This window comes from Puccinia triticina, chromosome 4A, assembly GCF_026914185.1.
Source record: "Puccinia triticina chromosome 4A, complete sequence".
NCBI lineage: Eukaryota > Fungi > Basidiomycota > Pucciniomycetes > Pucciniales > Pucciniaceae > Puccinia > Puccinia triticina.
Genome location: NC_070561.1, coordinates 1,216,604 through 1,223,342, shown reverse-complemented (window position 1 = coordinate 1,223,342; position 6,739 = coordinate 1,216,604).

Sequence of the window (6,739 nt, the reverse complement as noted above, 5' to 3'; positions counted from 1 at the left end):
TTGGCCTTCAACCAACTGAAGGAAATTATTGGAGAGGATATTACGCTGAAGAGACTGGACTATTCAAAAGAGGCGGGGCTCATTATTTTGGCCGTAGACTCTAGTTTTATTGCAGCAGGGGCGGTACTTTCACAACAGGAATTGGAAACAGGATTAAACCGACCAGTGTTATATGAATCAATTGTGTTTTCACCCGTCGAGTCAAAATACTCTCAACCAAAACTAGAACTTTGCGGGGTTGCAAGAATTCTGAAGAAGCTGCAGACACTTCTGTGGGGCCAACACTTCGAGCTACAGGTGGATGCGCAATCGTTGATACAGATGATTAACTCACCATCTCTCCCAAATGCACCAATGACAAGATGGGTAGCGTTCATTCAGCTGTTTTTATTTGACATGGTACATAAGCCTGGGAAAACCTTCACACTGCCGGATGCTCTGTCCAGGCGGCCCATAAGTGAAGAAGAAGAGGAGTTTTACGAGGACGCAGAGGATTTTGATGAGGAGGCACCATTAATTAAAGCCTGCCTACAATTTAAAATAATGTCAACTTCGACGGAACTACTGGAATGGGAAACACCAGGATTCTGGACAGACCTCAAATATTATCTGCAAACATTGAAGCAACCTTGTTCCATGGACTCGGATGAATTCCAAAAAGTGAAAAGGAAGTCTGTCAATTATTTCATCCGAGACGGACGGCTTATGAGAAGGCACTCACCCATGCCACAACTAGTTATCTCCAAAATAGCTTACCAAAGTAAATTATTGCGAATGGTGCATGAAGAGCTTGGACACCGGGGGCTTGAGGAAACATATCAGCGACTAGTGTGCCGGTTCTGGTGGCCTAGTTTGAAGAAAAAGGTCAAATTATGGGTACAAAGCTGTGAGCCTTGTCAAAAGAGGGATCCACTAGTCCCACGAGAAATACGACACCCCACAGGGGAAAGCAGCTTATTTGGACGAGTGGCCCTGGACGTCTGTCATATTAAAGCAGGAAGATACAAATACTTGCTAGTGGCTCGTGACGACTTGTCTGGCTGGGTTGAAGCAGCTCCCTTGGTAAAACTGACAGCAGCAACCATTGGGAAATTTCTCTTGGAAGAATGGGTCTACCGCTACGGTGCAATTAAAACGGTAACTGCAGACAATGGGCCTGAATTCAAGAATGAATTTATCAAAGCAGTGGAAAAAGTGGGAGCAGTATTCAAGCCACCTACCCCTTATTATCCGGAAGCAAATGGAATGATTGAGCGAGGTCACAGACCCATTAAAGACACCTTAATCAAAATGTGCGGCGAATCTGGGGGAAAGTGGAGAGAATATCTACCTTTAGTCCTCTTTGCGGACAGAATTTCAACCAAGCGCACAACTGGATACTCACCTTACGAGCTGGTGTTCGGCCAGAAAGCGGTTCTCCCTGTGGACCTAGAAATGGACACTTATCTGGGAATTGACTGGACGGAAATACACACTACAGAAGAACTTCTGGAAGCTAGGACCATGCAATTGGAGCGCAGAGAGGAAATTCTGGGGATAGCTCATGAGAAATTAATGAAAGCCAGGAATTCTTCGGTCAGATACTGGGACAGAAAAATGGCAGCAAGACTTCGAAACCCTTTGGACCCAGGCGAATTGGTGTTAGTTTATAATAAAAGCTTGGAAGATCAGTGGGGAAAGCTTTTCGCAAATCGTTGGAACGGACCTTTTAGGATTAGGAAGCAGCTACCCAAGGGATCTTACATTCTGGAAGAACTGGATGGGGTTGAATTGAAAAGAGCCTACGCAGCTTCCCATATTAAGCGGTTCTACCCTCGAGGACGCAACCTGACGGATATACAGCTTGAGGAGGATCCTTCCCAACCAGAAAACTCAGAGGAGGTGGAAATATCAAGCAATTCTTCAGAAGACAGCTCATCTAACTGGACTGACTAAATCAACCTCCTGGGCATGAGGTTAAACTGTTCAAAACTTTAAGAGCATAATTTTTTTTAAGTTGGGGGAGGAAAGAACTCACTCCTTTAAACTCTTTCTGAAGCTCACAATTCTGGAAACATCAGACTCTCTGTTGGGAAGACACTCTTTGAAGGATCACACTCTTTTCAACAAGATTCAGTTTCTTGTTTAAACTGGACATAATTTTTACAAAGGCAAAAATGACCACAAAAAGAAAAAAATTTCTTTAATAGATTAAATACTTACTTTTTCTCTCACATATATAATTTTTTAATTGGCTCTTCTGTTCTCTCACTATAGGTTGGGGACAACCTCTATAAGTTGGGGGAGGGGGTCTGGGGGTTTAATTTCACGAAGAAGAGAAGAAAACATTTTTTTGGTTTTTTTTACAAATTATGTCGATTTTTTTTGGTTTTTATGTTTTTACCCCAAACGGACTGTGACAACAGACTCTACAACAAAGAAAGACAAGAAACTTTAGTATAAATAAGTACATAAGAAGAAAAAGAACGAAAGAAGGAATTAGCTTACTGTAGTAGTTTACGCATCCCGAACAACCTGGCGTATGGAAGAGCGGTACTCCTCCGAGACTGCTTGGAACACGTGGATTCGCTGAATACGACCTCCCTCGTTCTCGGTCGGGGTGCGTTGACAGTAGGAAATGAAAACTCGGGCAAAAGTCTGATACAACCGAGTATAAGCTTCCGGGTCGAGGCCGGGAAGCGGAGCAGTTTGAGTCGGAACCGGTTGCTGGCGTGGCTCCAGGAGAACCTGAACCTGGGTGTCACTCAAGAATGGGAGATCGCCATGGGGAAAGAAAGGAGTATGGGCGGGACCGGAAGCCTGAGAGGCGTTTTCGGAATCCGTTATGCCTTCCGCATCGGCATCGGAACCGAGCATGGGCGGGCGATATAAAGCCTCGACCTCTGGCAACGTGGGTCGGAACATCCACCCGGGAAGAGTCGACCAAGTAGAATCCCACTCGGGAGTTGGAGGGACCTGACCATAAGCTTTATTAGCAACAAGAAGAACCTTAATACAAAACAAAGGAAAAGAGACTTACCCCACCCGACCACTCGAAGAGTTGGTCCAACTCGTCTTCGGTCTCACCAACCTGGGATTGATCGGCGTCTGAGCCACCAGAACGATCGGAGCGTCTTTCTGACGCAACAGACCCAACAGATGAGCTACGGCAGCTCGTAGCCGGGGTCGTAAGCGGGGAAGGACGGGGGGCAGGAGGGACAAGCCAGTCGTCACCAATAAGGACCCGATTGGACTGTAACATCTATAGACATTGACTTAGTACAGACCAAAAAGCACAACAACACGATAACAGAAGAAAACTTACCGGGTCCTCGCGAGGCTCAGTACCTGGGGAATAAACCGGGGAGTCGGTTCCAGGTCTCCAGCCCGGGCTGCGACCGCGGTAGGTGGGCGAAGGGAATAGGGCACGCGAACCCGCAGCCGGGGACTGAAGGCGCGGGTGGAGTCCCACCAAACCAGGTGGAACCCGCGACGGGTCAGGCGACGGGGTGCGAGGCACGTCCGGGGTGTTTGGACGACCACCCGGGGAAAGAAGCTAGACAAGATTGGATCGTTAGTAATAGGCACGATACGATACCGATAAATGTTTGTTGTATTGGTTGAAGAACGGTACATACCTCTGCTACTTGAGCGACAGCACGTTCATCAAGAATGAACGGTCGATCGTCTTGGGCCACCCGATCCTCTGCGGCTTGATCAAGGCGGGGTTGAGGTCGGTTGGATCGGCGGTATGCGTCCATCCTTTGTCGGGACCACTGAAACCAGCCCGGTGTTAACGCTTCAGCTCGGTATAACGGCCCATCCATGATCAGGATGGGATTATGTATGGAAGAGCCCGGCTAAGTAACAACAAAAAAGGGAACGTTCGGCTCCTCGGTTCCGTAAAGGATAAGGAGAGGAGGAGAAGTAGGTTCGATAATGAGCACGACGAGGCATAGTCTTTCGTGGTCTAAGTAAAGCAAGCCTTGAAACAAGTCAAAAAAAAAGGGGGAAGCAAAGATAAGTGTACTGGACGAGTAAGAGTGAGGAAGTGGTTGAGGACAGGAAAACCAGGAGAGGGGGAGCTCTTTTATACTCGACCGGGGGGGTTCAGCGGGCACTCACCGGCTTATATGTACTACCCTCTGAGCAACTCCCTGACCTGCCAACAGAACTGGTCTACTAACCATTTCGAGTCGACAGCGTCGTTCGATGCAAACCGTCACGAAGCCAGATAGAACCGAAGCCGAGAAATGGGGCCCACGGCTGGACTCGGCATCAAACACGTACACATACGGGCCCACGAAGAGATGACGACAAAGAAGAGAGAAAATGAGCGGTTCGTCAGTTTCGCCGTCTTAGTACCGGTCAAAGGAAAGAAGAAAGAAACAGGTACGCACCGGTGGGAGGTATGGACTACTGAGTTCGGCGAGTGAGGCTGCTGGCGGCAGTGGTACGAGGAGAGCTGTCAAATAAGATCTGGCTGTCAGCTGTCGGATTTTGGATCCACAAATGAAGCTTTCGGTTTTTTTTTCCTTCTTCTTGACGGAAACCAAGAAGAACGGTCAGAATAAGAAAAGAGAAACACCCACCTCATATGACGAAAGTGGTCCGAGGTCAAGAGAACCAACTTGAGGAAACTGAGTCGGCCAGCGGCGCCGGTGACGTAGTCGAAGGAGCCGGAAGATCGGCGAAGTTGAATCGAGGCTGGTTGCTGGTAGAGGCCGAGATGTAGAGGATATATCGATACCCCCTAAGGGGTAGGGCCGATATACATACACATACCCCGTGGCGGGGTGAGAGTAAACACTCGAGACCCGAACGCGAGGTTGGACGTTCGCAGCACCGCAGTCCTCTTGTCGGATTACGCGTAATCCGACAAGACAACTGCGGCGCATTGGATGAACTCCCGCGGGACCCTAATAACTTCGGGCGGGTACGATCAGCACTGTGTACCCGGGCCCCAAGCCCGACCAACCAATCATCAGGAGGCGGGGTCGAGTCCCCGATCACTACTCGTACACCGAGGCGCGCGGCTTCAATAGCGCGCACCCTAAGGCGCTAGAGCAATAGCTGCGGCCGTCACCACAGCACAAGCATCACCCCTGCGCAGCTGCGCAACTGCGCAACTGCGGACTGCGGACTGCGGACTGCGCGCAGCACTTCGACTCCCAGAACCAACAAAAACTTCGTGTTAAGAAAAACCCCAAAATTGACAAAAATCAAAATTGTGGCCAGTTTTCACCCTGCGCAGCCTCTCAAGCCACGTGGCCCAGAAGACGTAAAAATGGCCAACTCTCCAAGGATCCTGCACATCACCACCTAAATTTACCATGTCACAGGTTCAAAAGTTGACAGAAAGCACTTTTCACGGCAAAATTGTCTGGGGACAGACAATAAGTTGGGGGAGGATGTGGTAGACGGAAAAGTGGAAAAATAAAAAGTTTTTTCTATACCACATAATTACTCATACTAGGCCTCAAGATACCCCCAAATGGACCCCAGAAATGGATTCTACGGCCAATTTCACCCCTAGTCACCACTGGAAGCACCCCTGGACCCCTTCTAGTGTGGAAGTTACACCTCATGGACACATATCACACGGCCAGCCCCAGTAACTCAGCTGTCACCTGCCTCAACCCAAGTTTCACAGTAGTACACTTATAAATATCACAGGATACAAACATACATCTCCCTGTCAGGCTACACTCATTACATATTAACTACATACACTCCTTTATATACATAGTATGACATCATTTACACTGTTTCTGCAGCCTCAGACTTGTGTATACACTAATTCCCCCTGTATGACAGCTCATGCAGTCTACTGTCACCTCAGGCATGCGTTAGAATGTTCTGTTGTATATTCTGACATCATTCATGCGCCCCTGAGGGGTTATGACATCATTTGTATCTACTCCCACCAGCTAAAATCCCTCACCCTGTTGTCTAGTTTAGCTGAAACCCTAACCCACAAGCCCCTTTGGGGCTCCACTTTTGTCTATAAAAGGAGCTCTCTCCACCCCCAGTGGTCTGCTCTCCAGTTTCTCACCCAGAACTCACAAGTCACCCAACACTCATCCACACTCAAATCCTAAAACCCTTATAACAATAAATTAACCCTTATAACAACAATTCAACCCTTATAACAAAGTAATTAAAACACTTACACGTTGCCAGTCAAACAGATTTCATCTGGAACAGACCAGACCTATCACTTAATAAAACTTGCCAAGCTGAGCTTGGTGGGTCTTGTTGACTGATAACAGAAGGGCAGAGCTTGCAACTCCATCATACCCTTCACCATTCAGCAAAAGGGTTTCATTACCACTTTTGAGTCTTACACCGGCTCCTCTCTCAAACAAAACCGCCGACGCGCATCTCTAGCCGTCGTAAAATCAAACCCCCCCCAACGCTACACGAATCTCGGCGCTCTTTATCGGCCAAACACCCGGAGGGCATATTCCTTAGTCTCTTTTCTTTTCTTTCTTTCCCCTCCCCGAACTGCTGCCGGCCTAGCACCGGCCAGAGTTCCATAACGTGTGTATATATTATTTCAACTAACCTTAGCAGACAAAATGGTGAAACCAGGTAGATGACTCTGACAACAACAACAACAACAACTCTCAAGTGAAGGACACACATCTAACAAGGAAAAAAAATAAAACAATAAAAGACACTTTTTTAGATACAAAGAAAATAGAAATGACAGTTTCAGAAAAATTAAGATGATAATAACCTGCAGTAAACACAGTGA